Source organism: Heptranchias perlo, chromosome 30 (assembly GCF_035084215.1).
Source record: "Heptranchias perlo isolate sHepPer1 chromosome 30, sHepPer1.hap1, whole genome shotgun sequence".
Taxonomy (NCBI): domain Eukaryota; kingdom Metazoa; phylum Chordata; class Chondrichthyes; order Hexanchiformes; family Hexanchidae; genus Heptranchias; species Heptranchias perlo.
This window is the reverse complement of record NC_090354.1, coordinates 25279648-25296717: the sequence shown is the minus strand read 5'-3', so window position 1 is coordinate 25296717 and position 17070 is coordinate 25279648. Positions and strand designations below refer to the sequence as shown.

General features: G+C 44.0%; 1 long non-coding RNA gene across 1 annotated transcript in view; it reads right to left on the bottom strand.

Moving 5' to 3' along the window:
- LOC137300006 (uncharacterized) overlaps positions 1-14913 on the bottom strand; it is a 33929-nt gene extending 19016 nt beyond the window's left edge. Inside the window, exons 1-2 of the long non-coding RNA XR_010958018.1 lie at positions 14741-14913; positions 13157-13220 (exon numbers count right to left, since the gene is read on the bottom strand). This is a non-coding gene — a long non-coding RNA (uncharacterized lncRNA). The remainder of the gene's footprint in view (positions 1-13156; positions 13221-14740) is intronic.
- Between the last annotated feature and the right edge of the window lie 2157 nt (positions 14914-17070).

Sequence of the window (17070 nt, the reverse complement as noted above, 5' to 3'; positions counted from 1 at the left end):
AAACCTGCCGAAGCCGATCTCCAGGACCATTTGCTGGTGTCACCATCATGAGCATTGCTCCCAATCTGCTGCACTTCTACAGACCTAACAGCTGAGTGAGATAGGCCATTCTCTCATCGAACTGCCCATGAGTAGGGACAGTGTAAAATAAAAACGGAAATTGCTGGATAACACTCAGCAGGTCAGGCAGCATCTGTGGAGAGAGAAACAGAGTTAACGTTTCAGGTCGATGACCTTTCGGCAGAACTGGAAGATGTTAGAGAATTAACAGTTTTTTCGTAAGTACAGAGCCTGGGGAAAGAACAGGGGAGGAAAGAAAGGGGATGGTCTGTGGTAGGGTGGAGGGCCGGAGTGATCAAATGGCAGTGTGAAGTTGGTTGAATGGTCTGTTGCATGACCTCTTTTTATTGGATTATTGAAATTCCTTTTTTTTAAGTGTAAAAATAATTGAAGTCTCAATGCATCTGAGGAGTCAGAAAATGGAATCTCATCCTTACTGTTATGAACTTGCTCCCCACTTCCAGTGACAATTGGAGCACTAATCTTTAATTAGTACCCCATAAAAATAAATGGAATACTGTTCACAGTCAAAAGGAGTTTGGTCTCTCCAGTCATCCTGGGGGAAAGGGGGAGACGGTTGATCTCATCCTTGGCGGTAACGTGTATGCTGATTTACGGCCGTGCAGGCATTCAACTGGACAACATTAACTTGGCTTCATCCCAGTAGAGATTAAAGACTACTGCAAATCTTTTACAGGACTTTAGTCAATTTGTTAAAGGGCTGATCCAACTAATTTTAGTAATGTTGCAAATTGGGAATAGTTCTATGGTGCGCATCACTGAGGTAATTCACAATGGAGAACACCCTTCATCTTGGTTTGACAGAAGTCCCTTTACATCGAATTACATCAAGACTACAGCACAGAAACAGGCCATTCGGCCCAACTGGTCTATGCCGGTGTTTATGCTCCACACAAGCCTCCTCCGACCCATCTTCATCTAACCCTATCAGCATACCTTTCTCCCTCATATGCTTTTCTAGCTTCCCCTCAAATTTAAGTGCAAATCATTCTTATGTGAGTGTAACATTATGCAGTAATACTGATAAGAATTTGTACATGTACATGCATTTGTACACCTTCCATCAGCAAAGAGATGGAAGGTGTCGTCGACAGTGCTATCAAGCGGCACTTACTCACCAATAACCTGCTCACTGATGCTCAGTTTGGGTTCCGCCAGGACCACTCGGCTCCAGACCTCATTACAGCCTTGGTCCAAACATGGACAAAAGAGCTGAATTCCAGAGGTGAGGTGAGAGTGACTGCCCTTGACATCAAGGCAGCATTTGACTGAATGTGGCACCAAGGAGCCCTAGTAAAATTGAAGTCAATGGGAATCAGGGGGAAAACTCTCCAGTGGCTGGAGTCATACGTAGCACAAAGGAAGATGGTAGTGGTTGTTGGAGGCCAATCATCTCAGCCCCAGGACATTGCTGCAGGAGTTCCTCAAGGCAGTGTCCTAGGCCCAACCATCTTCAGCTGCTTCATCAATGACCTTCTCTCCCTCATAAGGTCAGAAATGGGGATGTTCGCTGATGATTGCACAGTGTTCCGTTCCATTCGCAACCCCTCAGATAATGAAGCAGTCCGAGCCCGCATGCAGCGAGACCTGGACAACATTCAGTCTTGGGCTCATAAGTGGCAAGTAACATTCGCGCCAGATAAGTGCCAGGCAATGACCATCTCCAACAAGAGAGAGTCTAACCACCTCCCCTTGACATTCAATGGCATTACCATCGCCGAATCCCCCACCATCAACATCCTGGGGGTCACCATTGACCAGAAACTTAACTGGACCAGCCATATAAATACTGTGGCTACGAGAGCAGGTCAGAGGCTGGGTATTCTGCGGCGAGTGACTCACTTCCTGACTCCCCAAAGCCTTTCCACCATCTACAAGGCACAAGTCAGGAGTGTGATGGAATACTCCCCACTTGCCTGGATGAGTGCAGCTCCAACAACACTCAAGAAGCTCGACATCATCCAGGACAAAGCAGCCCGTTCGATTGGCACCCCATCCACCACCCTAAACATTCACTCCCTTCACCACCAGCACACAGTGGCTGCAGTGTGTACCATCCACAGGATGCACTGCAGCAACTCGCCAAGGCTTCTTCGACAACACCTCCCAAACCCGCGACCTCTATCACCTAGAAGGACAAGAGCAGCAGGTACATGGGAACAACACCATCTGCACGTTCCCCTCCAAGTCACACGCCATCCCGACTTGGAAATATATCGCCGTTCCTTCATCGTCGCTGGGTCAAAATCCTGGAACTCCCTTCCTAACAGCACTGTGGGAGAACCTTCACCACACGAACTGCAGCGGTTCCAGAAGGCGGCTCACCACCACCTTCTCAAGGGCAATTAGGGATGGGCAATAAATGTCGGCCTCGCCAGTGACGCCCACATCCCGTGAACGAATAAAAAAAAATGTGGCATTGTGCAATGTTTGCAGCAAATTCTCTTTACACTGCATTAGATCGATGCATTATTCCAAACCCATTGGCACAACATTCAGGTGGAAGAAATCATTTATCTGAAACTGCCACCATTTTGTTTTTAGGAACTAGTAGATTTGCCGTCCCATTACTCACGACTAGGCCAAAACCTGGCAAGTATGGTTTCTGATCTTTACCTTGAGCCCACTGCACCCTAAGCATGACGGTGATTCATCCATCAACGTACAACAGTGAATTCACCAAAGTCATGTATCACGTGACTGATACAAGCATACCTTACTGAGACTGAAAGATATGAGGCCTCACAGTTGGATCTGTAATACCATTTACCAATCACTTTACAAAACTTGCTTAATTTTGTTCTTCCTTCCTCAAAACTCCTTGTTCCAGTTATTGACACTCTTTTTTTGCTGTACCTCCCATGATGGATTCACAGTATTAGATGTAAGTGCTTTACTTATTTGTTAATTGTTCTCTCCATGCTCAGAACTTTCCTTCTTTTGCTCAGTTAGTTACATGATCGTAAAAGGCACTTTTTACTTCCTATAGTGGACTTGTGGTTGATACTAGAGCTCTGATTGCTATAATGTGGTCCTACCTCAAGGAGATTAATCCGACTGTTGCGTCTCTAATGAACAACATTTGAAATGGTCATTTACTATGGCTGACTGTGGCTAAAATCAGGAGCAAAGCTCCGAAAGCTTGTGATTTCAAATAAAGCTGTTGGACTATAACCTGGTGTTGTGCGACTCCTTACATTTGTCCACCCCAGTCCATCACCGGCATCTCCACATCATAAAATATATGAGGTCAGCATCAAAGTATCTGATAAATATCCTCCTTTAAACCCATCACAAACATCAACCCGCTTAGTAACAAATACAAATCTTATCCCAAACAATACCATTAGCCCAAAACTTTTACTTAATGCCTTAAAATTTATAAACAGAAATGAAACATTTTTATTCTTGAAGTTTATTTTATCCATGACTTGCACCTCACAGTTGTCATTTGTAAACACTCTACCTGCTCTTCAGGTGACCTGGGTTACGATAATGCATTTTTGAGTATTATTGTTCATCCCCAGTACGGTGCAAACTCCTAGTCCAGTAATGCATCAAGTTGTTGATACTGACTGATTTAGGATTTATCCATCAACAGCAGCAGGTTTGCTCCAGGTCCAAATTGGACAAACCAGCAAATAAGAAACCTAACACCAGCTTTCAAGGTATCAGCCGTGGCTCAGTGGTAGTATCTCTGAGTTCCTCCCTGCTACCACCTTCCAGGAATATTGGGCCCTAAACTTTAAAATCCAACTTTGAGGCTTGAGTCTTCACACGTAATTCCAAAAGCCATGATCCCACCTGTTCTCTGGAACCAGTTTAAAATACGTTAAGTGCGTGTTCAGCACTGTTAATATCAATGCTGAACATGCACTGAATGTAACTTTAAATCAACTCCTGGCAGGAATGCAGCTTTTGGGGAATGTGGGTGGGGACACACCATCTGTGAAGCGCCTTGGGATGTTTTTCTATGTTAAAGGTGTGATAGATGTTGTTGGACCTTAGTTCTTAAGATCGAGGCTCAGGGTCAACTCACAGTGGGGTGTGTGTGATTTGCTGAAATTGTTTATTTAAAATAAACACATTGCAATATCCATTTTAAATGATGCCAAATTCCCCAAGTTACTAGTAGGGAAACCCTTTTAAGAAACCCATTCCCCTCCTCTCATCACTACCATATCCATCTGCTGCCACCCTGCCACATCTGAACCCCCTCTGCTGTGATTGAACCCCCAACTCCGAGACCCGACCTTGACACTGTGTGATCTGGTCATTTTGGGGGGAGGGAGGGAGGGAAGGAGGAGAGGGGGAACTATTTTGAAGGGTTTCCCCTACAGTGACCTGTCAAAACTTGTATTATTTAAAAAATAAATACTTAGCAAAAACTATTTAAAATAATATGGCTTCCCCAGTTCACTGGTAAGAAAAAAGAAATTCGCGAACACAGAAGGAGGCCACTGGGCCCATCGAACCTGTGCCAGCTCTATACACTCAGACCCATTCTCATGCCCTTTCCCCATACCCTTTTAAATTTTTATTTTTTCAAATACTTATTCACTTCTTAAAAGTTATTATGGATTCTGCTTCCATCATTGTTTCTGGTAGAACATTCCATGTTGTAACAACGCTGCATAAAAAAATCCTAAGCTTTCCTTTCATTCTTTTAGTGCTGATCCTAAATTTATTCCTTCAAGTTACTGACCAGTGGAAATAGTTTTTCCTGATTTACTTTATCAAAACCTCTCATCAATTTGGACACCTCTAACAGATCTCCTCATAACCTTTGTTTGAATGAAAAGACCCCCCCGTTTCATAAGAACATCAGAACATAAGAAATAGGAGCAGGAGTAGGCTATACGACCCTTCGAGCCTGCTGCACCATTCAATAAGATCATGGCTGATCTTCTACCTCAACTCCACTTTCCTGCTCTACCCCCATATCCCTTGATTCCCTTAGTGTCCAAAAATCTATCGATCTCAGCCTTGAATACAGTCAATGACTGAACATCCACAGCCCTCTGGTGTAAAGAATTCCAAAGATTCACAACCCTCTGAGTGAAGATATTTTTCCTCATCTCGGTCCTAAATGGCCGACCCCTTATCTTCAGTCTATGACCCCTGCTTCTAGACTCTCCAGCCAGGGGAAACAACCTCTCAGCATCTACCCTGTCAAGCCCTCTAAGAATTTTATATTTTTCAATGAGATCATCTCTCATTCTTCTAAACTCCATTCTACTCAATCTCTCCTCATAGGACAGCCCTCTCATCTCAGGAATCAACCTAGTGAACCTCTGTTGTACTGCCTCTAAGGCAAATACATCCTCCCTTAGGAAAGGAGACCAAAACTGTACACAGTACTCCAGGTGTGGTCTCACCGGAGCCTTATATAATTGCAGCAAGAACTCTCACTCTTGTACTCCAATCCCCTTGCTATAAAGGCTGACACACCATTTGCCTTCCTAATTGATTGATGTACCTGCATATTAACTTTCTGTTAGTCTATCCTTATAACGGAAGGCTCTCATCTCTGCTATCATCTTTTCTGTTCCCACTCCACAGCCTGAGACTAAAATTGGGTGCTCAAAACTGGACACAATATTCGAACTGCAGTCCAACTAATAATATGTATAGGTTTAGCATTACCTCTTCTTGTGGAATCTATACCCCTATTTACAAAACCTAGGACTTTTTTGTTTCAGCTTTATCAACTTGCCTCCCCACTTTTAAAGATTTGTGCATCTGAACCCCTAAATCTCTTTGCTCCTCCACTCCTTCGAAAGTTTTATCATTTATTATTCCTCCCAAAATGTATCATCCCACATTTCTCTGCATTAAAAATCATTGACATCTTTCTGCCCAATCTACTAACTTGTCTATGTCCTCCTGAAGTCACTTACAGTCCTCTCCACAGGTAACCATGCTCCCTATTTTTGTGTTGCCTGCAAATTTTGAGATTGTGTCGTGTATTCTCATGTACAGATCATTTATATACATAGGAGAGAATGCTGAGGACATTCACCAGAATGGTATCAGGGATGAGGGACTTCAGTTAAGCGGAGAGACTAGAGAAGCTGGGTTTGTTCTCCTTAGAGCAGAGAAGGTTAAGGGAAGATTTAATAGAACTGTTCAAAATTATGAGAGGATTTGATAGAGTAAATAAGGAGAAACTGTTTCCACTGGTGGGTGAGTCAGTAACCAGAGGACCCAGATTTAAGATAATTGGTAAAAGAACCAGAGGGGAGATGAGGAGAATTTTTTTTAACGCAACGAGTTGTTATGATCTGGAATGCACTGCCTGAAAGGGCAGTGGAAGCAGATTCAATAGTAACTTTCAAAAGGGAATTGGATATATACTTGAAAAGGAAAATTTTTGTAGGACTATGGGGAAAGAGCTGGGGAGTGGGACGAATTGGATAGTTCTTTCAAAGAGCTGGGACAGGCCCAATGGGCTGAATGGCCGACTTCTGAAGTCCACAGTGGGGTTTTGATCCCACAATTTTCTGACTCAGAGACGAAAGAGCTACCACCGAGCCAAACTAACACTCTAAGAAAGGGTGGTGGTAAATTGGAGGTCTAGAGAACAAGAACATAGTGACTGAAAAAGATGGGAATTGGTGGCTATCAGTGATTAGATGGCAGCCAGGAAGCCTCTTTCATGGCTGAGCAGCAGCCTGTGACAGTAGGTGGCAGTCAGTGACTACGTGTGACTGGATGGCTGTCAGCAGTAATCTTCATTATGGTTTGGCAGTAGATGGCAGCAGACTGACTGGGCCAATAACTATGAAATGTCAGTATGGTGCCTGTCAGTAAGCAGCCTGTCCTCCCCCCTCACTCCTCTCAGTGTGTGAAATGTTAGAAAAGTGAGTGCATCACAGGCACAATTGCAAACCAACTTTTGGCCTAACGGTGGGCACAGAGAGTGAAAGAATTAATGCTGGAAGGGGGAATGTGTTGGAGGGGAAGTGTCGGAGCACAGCCATGATCCTGTTCATCCGGGACATGGAGGAACAGGTTAAAACATTAACAAGACAGGTTGGTGAATCAAGTCCTGTAAGTCTGTCCCATTTGCATTGCTGGGTGGATTCACTGGAGGTGATATTGCACCTCGCTGTGCCCACATTCTGGGGGCAAAGATGTCCAATTTAGGGGAATAACCTCCCGTGCCCAAATAGTAACACGTCCAACGCCATATTGGTTCAGATGCTGCAGAGGCGTAGGCCCCTTGAATATGCTAATAATGGGCCTAACGCTGATTTTAAGATCCAAATTGGAAATTGGTTTGCACTGAACGCAGGAGATGTCGGGCCTGGTCATCTCAGGATTACCTGGTCAACCTGCGGCCTAACCAATGGTCCATAAAGGGGCCGCTGGAGGTCACCAAAAGGGTAAGTTTTTTTAAATACTTACCTGAATGTGGAGCTGGGAGGAGCAGAAATGCCAACCCCCACCCCCCACCTTACTCACCTTAGGTCCTCTGCCGGCCAATCTTGCTCCCCCCGGCAACTGGCGAGCTGCCTCTGAGGCCGCGACTGCCGCCCCCAGCTCAACGGTAATAAAAAAATTAAGCCAGCGGACCACTTTGCCATTGTCCTGCCGCCGGCCTCTTTAGGTGTGAGCGGCATGCGCCATTCCCAATTCAGGGCGCGATCTAATTACGAGGCCTGTTTCCTAAGCAATAGTTGTTTGGAAGTTGCAACTTGGAACTTAATTCCGAGCCTCTGGATCATTCCTGATGGATCCGGATGGTATTTATAGGCCAGCAAGGAGGAAACCAGATCTGGTACAGGTGGACTGAGCACCTGTTGACTGATAAAATGGCGACTGGTGCCACTGCGGGCAATGTTTATATTTACCAGCAGTCTGGAAGAACCCGAGAAAATTAATTCTCAAATTCTCTGCTTCTTTAGAGGCAGTAGCACCGCCTCATTCATATTACCACATGACAGCTGATGTTGAGGCCATCATAGGAATTGCTAGACGAAAAAATGGGGGGAGAGCAGGAATCTGGTATTGAAATAGAGGATGAGCCATGATCATATTGAATGGCGGAGCAGACTCGAAGGCCAAATGGCCCACTGCTGCTCCTATTTTCTATGTTTCTATGTTTCTAAAAGACCAAGGTCCATCTAGTTTGTCTTCTACCATCCTGGTAGTCGCATGGTACAACGATAATGGAGCTGTTGTCTAATCATAGCAATCAATCTCTATCAATTAGTCAACAACAGACCCAGACATAAGGCAAGGAAGGTGGGGGAAAGCTTTGGGATCCATTGGTACAAAGTCACCTGTTCCTCCCAAGCATGCTATACTTTACCGCATGCCATGTCTCAAATTACTCATATACTGTATCCCAATATATTATTTTTGTGAAAAGAAATCTATATCTAATTTGCATTAGAATTAATCAATACTATCAGCTTCCACCATCTCCCTAGGCAGCCTGTCCTAATCCCTACATCCCTTCAATCGTTCTGGTTGCCGTCTTCCATATCCTTTCAATAGCTGCAATACCAGAACTGTACACAGTATTCTAAGTACAGTCGCACCAATGATTTATAAAGTGGCGGGATTACCTCACTATTTTGGCTCAATATTGACCTTTTAATACATCTGATTTGTTTTACTCACTGCCACCGAGCATTGTTACGATGCCTTCAATTTATTGTCAATCAGGACCCTCAGATCTCTTTCATTTTCCATGCACATTATTTTCTTTCCGTTTAAGTAAAAGTCCCTTCCTGGATTTTTTGTCCCATGTGAAGCATTTTGCAATTCTCTACATTGAATTTAATTTGCCCAATTCCCAAAACTTCCTATAACTTATCCTGTTCAGCTTTGCAGTTTACCACCTTTGTTAGATTTTTATCATATGCAAATTTAGCCACTGTGCTTGTGACTCCTAGCTCCAGATCATTTACGAAGATACTAAACACCATTGAACAATATATACAAATACTTACCCGACTGTTAAGAATTCCGTCTCTCAACTGCAGGCTCTGAAGTACAACTTTTCAGCTAACATCTTTTGGGCCTCCATATGGAATTACTTCCAAGTGATGTTATAAAATAAAGCAGACGATATTTGATAATAACCCATGGAATGTGATTTATGGGTGACCTGCTAACTCATGAATAGCGTCAACTCAACTCTTTGACATGTTAGTTCCTTGTAATACAACAGAGCTGGTATGTTACCTTCACTGTTTCTTTTTATAAATACTTTGGGGTATATTTCCTGTCAGTTTGGCTCAGTTGGTCGCGCCCTCACCGCTAGTTGTGGTTTCGAGCTCTTCACTAGGACGTGAGTTCATAATTTAAGCTGGCACTCCGGTCCAGCACCGAGGGAGGGCTGCATTGTTAGAGGTGCTGACCTTTAGATGAGAAATTAAACAGAGATCCTATTTACCAGTTCAGTTGGATGTTAAAGACCCAATGGCAGTATTCAAAGGAGAGAAGGGAGTTCTCTCAGTGTTCAGGCCAACTGTCATGAAACAGATTGACTCGTCATTTATCTCATTTCTGTTTGTAGGCTGTTGCTGGCATAGACTTGGTCCTGCATTTACCTACTTAACAACAGTCATTGGGGTCGATTTTAAATTTTGGAGCGACCGGCCAATCACCCGTAACCACGGCGAAGAGGCAGCCGTGATCTTGAGGCACTGTCCTCATTAACATCGGGCCGGCGAGCTGCGAGGTGCCAAAAGGGCCCACAATCCAGCTCGCCAGATTGAAGCCTCCCAATATAGGGCTGGCCCAGCCACCAGCAAGTTGAGTACGGGGGGGAGTCGCGATCGCGGAGGACGTGGGTTCCAGATCGGCAGCGGCCCAGATTATTTTTGTAGGGTCAGAGAAGCATTGCTGCTCACTAGGGCCCCACAAAAATAATTCCAAACTTACCTTGGCTGGGCCCTTGTGGGCTTCATCGCCCATCGAACAGGTCGGAGTGGGCACAACACATGCACCGACCAGTTCCGACCTAAAATGGCAATCAGGGTCGTAGGACCGCGATTTGCATATTAAAAGAGACAGGCAGGGCTTCGGGCACCCAGCAGTAGGCCCCTATTAAAATGTCACCGGCCTCCTCACCAGTGTTATCGGGGCATAAGACAACCGACCCCATTTTGAGGCCATTAAAATCAGTAAAGCCTTTAAGACATTTCAATGTGATATGGTGCTATATAAATACAAGTGTTACTTTACTTTGTGTGTAAAGTTAACGAACAGAGTCTAGAAATTCAACCCCAATTTTAGCATGGAAATCGTGTGAGTCTGGGCGGGAGGAGGAATTTAGGGCAGAGTCCATTAGCCCAAGGCTACAATGAAAGATTCGGATGGTGGGGGATGGGCACTTTTCCGCCCACCTCCCTCATCGTGACCTCACAGTGAGAGGTGAGACTGGCATGGCGAAGACAACAACAACAATAACAACTTGCATTTATATAGCGCCTTTAACGTAATAAAACATCTCAAGGCGCTGCACAGGAGAGTTATCGAACAAAATTTGACTCCGAGCCACATAAGGAGATATTAGGACAGATAACCAAAAGCTTGGATAAAGAGATAGGTTTTAAGGAGCATTTTAAAGGAGGATAGAGAGGGAGGGAATTCCAGAGCTTAGGGCCTAGGCAGCTGAAGGCTCGGCCGCCAATGGTGGAGCGATGAAAAACGGGGATGCGCAAGAGGCAAGAATTGGAGGAGCGCAGAGATCTCGGAGGGTTGTAGGGCTGGAGGAGGTTACAGAGATAGGGAGGGGCGAGGCCATGGAGGGATTTGAAAACAGTGATGAAAATTTTAAAATCGAGGCGTTCCCCGACCGAGAGCCTGTGTAGGTCAGCGAGCACAGGGTGAACAGGACTCGGCACGAGTTAGGATACTGGCAGCAGAGTTTTGGATGAGCTCAAGTTTATGGAGAGTGGAAGGTGGGAGCCGACCAGTGAACCATTGGAATAGCCAAGTCTAGAGGCAACAAAGGCATGGATGAGGGTTTCAGCAGTAGATGAGCTGAGGCAGGGGCGGAGACGGGTAATATTATGGAGGTGGAAGGAGGCGATCATGGTGATGGAGCGGATATGTGGTCGGAAAGCGCCAGTAATCTCATCAGTTCCAACCAGCGTCTGGCCAACATAAAATGCATCATGAAATTGATGTGGGACCCACAATATAATTTCCCAGCACCAATCAATCTCAGAGAGATCGATTGGCATTAGGAAAGTGGCAGCTCTGGACTTAATTGTTGTCTTCGGCCAGACATGCCCATCCTCCCCTGATGAAGCGACAAGATGCCAGTCTGAAATTTCAGTTCCTCCTATGGGATGGACTCCCAGGGAACACTGGACATGGTGCAGGTGCCTGTCCCTTTTATGCAAATGACCCTGTCACTGGGCTTTAGTATGGGATCAGTGCCACGGAAGATGAGCGGGCGGAATACCCAGTCCTGGAATGGCCCAACTGGAATTTCCAGCTCAATTCTATAACTGAACGATCACAATACACCTTCTCAATTAATCAAAAGAACTTTTCTTGAAGCTTTATTGACATTTTAAAATATTCCCCTGTCCTAGGGCACAAGCTACAATTAAAATGGCCCAGGAACACAAAGTAAACACATTTGGCATTTCAAGACCAGTGTGACAGACTGATGATAAATTGAGCCCTTTCACTCTCGAGCTCTAGTTGCAAGTCAGTGTGCACTTCCTTCTTGTGACATTTCAAATGCTTTTGAATGATTTATATATCTTTCTCGCTCAACCCTTTTCACCAGGGATTTCTTTGGTGATTGCTTGCATTCCTAGTTTAAAAATCAAACACTGAGTTGTTTCTCTTGATCTTTACTCACATCAATCAATCAGACAACAACCAATCTCTGAGGAGTGATTAAATTGGGTAATGTGTGATAATAATTCCAGTGCCTTATTCAAGCATGCAATCAATATGTAGACAGACCACCGATGCATTATCACATTTCTTTTGATGTATATCATTTTGACCCTGATATAATGGACATTTTATAGGAATCAGAAGGTGTGAATTTATATTAACAGACAGTACCAAAACCTAAGGGAAAATTTGAAAGTAGAGACTCCCTTACCACATCTTTCAGAAATGCCTCAAAGCACTTCACAAACGATGAATTCACTTTGCCTCAACTGTTAAAATAGGCAAATGCAGCAGCCATTTTGCACACAGCAAGATCCCTTAGACAGGAATGAGCCAGGTGACCAGATAGTCTATAGTTGGTGGGTTGGTTGAGGGAACAATGTCTGCCAGTGTACCAGGAGAGCTCCCTGCTCTTCTTTGAATAGTACCATAGGCTCTTTAATGTCTATCTGCACAACAGAACAAGTTGGTTGTTGGACCTTGGTTTGATGTCTCATCCAAACTGTTGGTGTATTTGACAATGAAGCATCCCTAAATTGGAAGTATATTTAATTTAATATTCTTTATTGTAGCCAGCAAGAGCTGAATCAATTAAATAAATCTTCTGTCGTGATGGCTTAATGGGTAAAGGCATAGCGTTAAACCTTATATATCAGGAGGTGGCAGGGTCAATCGTCTGTGCTAAGTTAGGTGATGTCAGTTGGGGAAGCAACTGGGGGCTACAATTAACCTCAGTGTCCCTGGAATAGGAGGGGAAAAATTAGCCTGGCTCCTGTAGCATAAGGAAACTTTCCAACGCTCACTGAAATAAGGGCAGATCCAAGATGATTAGGAGGAAGCAAATGTAACTTCAGTGCTCAAAGAGAATTAGGAACGAGCTGTCTTAGTATTGATCTGTAATGCTCAACAATTATATCCCTTGACCCCAGCTGCAAAGTGTAAACATTGGGTAAAGGCAAGATTGGGTTGAGCTATATTGCTGCATGGTATGGTAAATAGACTGCTGACACTTACTGTCTAGGCTCATACAGCAAGAATGGGCACTTGATTGAGGTACCTGGGACTGCTGATGCCCTTGGAGCTGTCCCCCAACAAGTCACCGCATTAATTAGAGGAGGGGAAAGAACTAGCAAAAAATATCAACTAATTTGGCTCCAGTTCACTGCTATGATTTTCATTAAACGAAGAAAGTCACCTTAAATAAATGGTGGGTTGGCATCTGAAGTCACCTCATCAACTTTGCTCTCCTGCCCTGTAACCTGTGACAGAATAGAAAATGAATTTTAAGCAGCCAACAATCTTGATTACCTTCTGTCCGACTGTCTCCAGCCCACCTCAAGATGTGATGTGCAATATAAATATACAAGTCTTCCTCCCTTCCCTCCCTCCTAGTTTCCTCTTTTTTGAAGATATGAGGAAGCGCATGAATGCAATAAGGAACTACTGAAAGGAAGTGATGTGGTAGGAAAATGGGAACGTTCACTAAGAATAACATTTAAAACATAAAAGGAATTTATCCTTGAGCAGAGGCTGAAAGAGAAAGATGAACCAGCACTGGGTGTCTTGGAAAGTTGAGAAAAAGGCATGGAGGAGAGGGAAAGCATTCAGAGCGTTCAAGAGCTCAAGATAAGGAGAATCACAAACAGGCCACAGCGTGTCAAAAAAAAGGCTGCCAAGAGGGAACGTGAAAAAAAAATCACAGTAACCGTGAACAAAAAACAGTAAAACTTTCTTCAGGTACAAATGACGATGGGAGGAATTGGGCACTGATAGGAAGGGGGAGGATTATCTGAGGACAGGAAGTTTAAATGTTTAATGTTGCAATGGTGTTTACCAAAGAAGCAAGAGGAGATGTGTGAGAGGCGGGGATACGTTGTCAGACATGATCAATTTGTAATCTCTAAAGAGCGAGTGTGAAGTAGGTTACAGACAATGGGGGTAATTTTGACTTTGCGCGATAGTATAAAACGGGTGACAGCAAATCGACAGCCCGTTTTACATCTCCCCCGATTTTTATTTCCATTGAAGTCAATGAACGTTTCTGGTGGTAACGAAATGTAAATTCCATGTAATGAACTTACCCAGTAGCATTTCTATTTATTGTTAATAAAATAGACAAAAATGGCAAGATTAAAACCCAGTTTCCAGAAGTGGGAAACATTCCCCTGGCTAGAATTCGATTGTTCATGAGGTGCTACAGAAATTGGTATTGGAATCACTGCTGTTTATCATTTTTATAAATGAATATGAGACTGAAATCACTTCAAAGATTCAACCTTTACAATTGGTGCCAAAATGGGAGCCATGGCAAGCGATGAGGACTAGTGTGAGCAAATTTTGCAGATTTGGAGATGCTGGGCTTATAGGCAGAAAAGTGGAAAACACAGTTTAATGCCAATAAATGTCAAATGATGACATTTGGCAAAGGAAAAGGTAATGCGGAATATGTACTCAGCGGGAGCTTTCTGGAGGTGTCAAAGCAGGAGAGAGATATGGGCCAGGTCACTAGTACCATCAGATGGTGGAGAAAGCCACACAATGTCAGGCTGCGTAACAATGGGTTCACCTTGATGAACACCAAAACCTTTTGGAGAAAAAGTTATGTATGGGTACTTCACAGAAAAAGAAGGACCAGTAGATTTCAGCTGAAAATACTTTACTATGTTACTATGAGATATTAGTAGGGACTGGTGAGTGTTAGTCCAGTTTGGTCACACTCAGTGAATTTACAATCAATAACATGCACGAAAAGAAAGAAATATTTGGATTCATACAATACCTCATCATTTCACCAAAGCAAGCAGGTGGATTACTGTTTAGAATGGAGGGACTGTTCAGTTGGCAAACTCCACATCAATGCAAATTTGTCAGAAGCAAATTCCTGATACAAATTCATTTAACCTCGTTCAAAAAATACTTTGTTTTGATCTCATTTTTTATCTTGCACTTAGTTTGCATCTTTCTATTCTTCAGGTTGCTGCGTCCTTCCTCAACCACTGATTTGCTGCTCAGTAATATTTAAATTTGAGGCAAATTAGGTGAAGGGGTAAAGGCGGAATCTGAGAACAAAATAAATAAAAGTGAAGAGTGAGCAGGTCAAGGGAGTTCAAGGTCGTGCCCTGACAAGATTACATAGTAGTACATAATATTTACAACATAGAAACAGGACATTCAGCCCAACAAGTCTATGTCGGTGTTAATGCTCCACACGAGCCTCCTCCCACCTAACTTCATCTCACCCTATCAACAAATCCTTCTATTCCTTTCTCCCTCGTGAACTTTTCTAGCATTAATGCAAATAGTTTTTTAAATAGGACCGAATAGCTCTATTTTGTCCTTCCCAAAACCCCCTTAAATTGGTGCAGTTCTTCAGGGGCTGAAGAATGGTAGGACTGGAGTAATTTGGGGGGGTCAGCAGAGTGAGAGAGAGAGAGACATTATTAAAGGGGGGAGCCTAGTACTTCAAAGGGGGAATGGAACGTTTGGAGGGGCTGGGGGAACTAACAACATCATGGCAGCGACACTGAGACTTGTGAGAACTCACAGAAGCTTAATCTCAGTTTGCCCTCTGAATGTTGTCCTTGTAGCCCAATCTTGATAGCTTTAGCCACATCAGAGGACTCTTATCTGACCCAAGGTGGCTGCTGGCTCCCTCTCACTTATACAACAACAACCTGCATTTATATAGCAACTTTATATAGCAGCCACAGTGCGCCGGTGGTGAGGGATTGAATGTTTAAGGTGGTGGATGGGGTGCCAATCAAGCGAGCTGCTTTGTCCTGGATTGTGTCGAGCTTCTTGAGTGTTGTTGGAGCTGCACTCATCCAGGCAAGTGGAGAGTATTCCATCACACTCCTGACTTTGGACTTGTAGATGGTGGAAAGGCTTTGGGGAGTCAGGAGGTGAGTCACTCCCCGCAGAATACCCAGCCTCTGACCGGCCTTTGTAGCCACAGTATTTATATGGCTGGTCCAGTTAAGTTTCTGGTCAATGGTGACCTCCAGGATGTTGATGGTGGGGGATTCGGCGATGGTAATGCCGTTGATTGTTAAGGGGAGGTGGTCAGACTCTCTCTTGTTGGAGATGGTCTCTGTCATCTTAGGTTTCCACCACTGGTTTGCTGAAGTAGGGACAAGTACAACAGAATGTGCCTTAATAAGGCGCGTGAGGAAAATATGCAACTTAACAAAAATATTGTTAAATAATAATGTCCTTATTCTTGCCTCCTAAATGGTGTATACATAGTGACTGGAGTAATCCTTTGAAAGGTGTATTTTTTTTGCTTTTCGCTGCATTCAAGAGGTCCTTTCTTCCAAGGATGAATTCATGGAACTCAGTGCATGATTTCTTGAGGTTGACTTTAACACGCAAATCCGCCATGACATGGTCAGCTCCCGTCCTAACTCTCTTGACCATCCATAGATTCTTCATCATGGAGAACACTCTTTCTGCTGGAGAATTGCTCACAGCCACAACTTGCACAAGCTCCACTAGGTTCTGAAGAGCTGGACACTTGCAGTTGGTGAAGAAATTGGTCTACTTGTGATCCACTCATTCCATGTCTTGGAGTTTTGGCATGACTTCACGGAGTACACAAAATTCATGCTACACGCTTATCCGTCCGAGTCTGCTACATTTACAGACTTGACACAGTCCACCAGGTCCTCAAGTGTGAACTGAGTTTGAAGACCAAGCACTGCGAGGTGTTTCAGAAGACTTGTATCGAAGGGGAACCATTTCTCCAAGTAGTCAATGCTTCTCTCACACACCTTCAATCCACCTGATTTACATGCAGTTGAAGAGTGACAGGCAACTTCTTCAAATTCTGGTTCACTTTGAAACCGAAGAGGTTGAGGTAAATTTTAACCCCAAGAACTGGTGGGTTGGGGGCGGGTGGGAAGTTGAAATTGTAAAAAAGTAAAAGCCAACCCTCATCTCGCCTCCAACTCGACCACTTCCGGTTTTAACTGAGGCAGGTCGAGGGGCTGGTGACCAATCCGCTCTCAGGAGTAAAATCTTTTAAGGAGGCTGCGTGCCTCCATTTTAACAGCCTTTTTATTTTTAACTCCTAGGGGCCGAGATTCCTGGGCCTTCTGCTTCATGCACGTA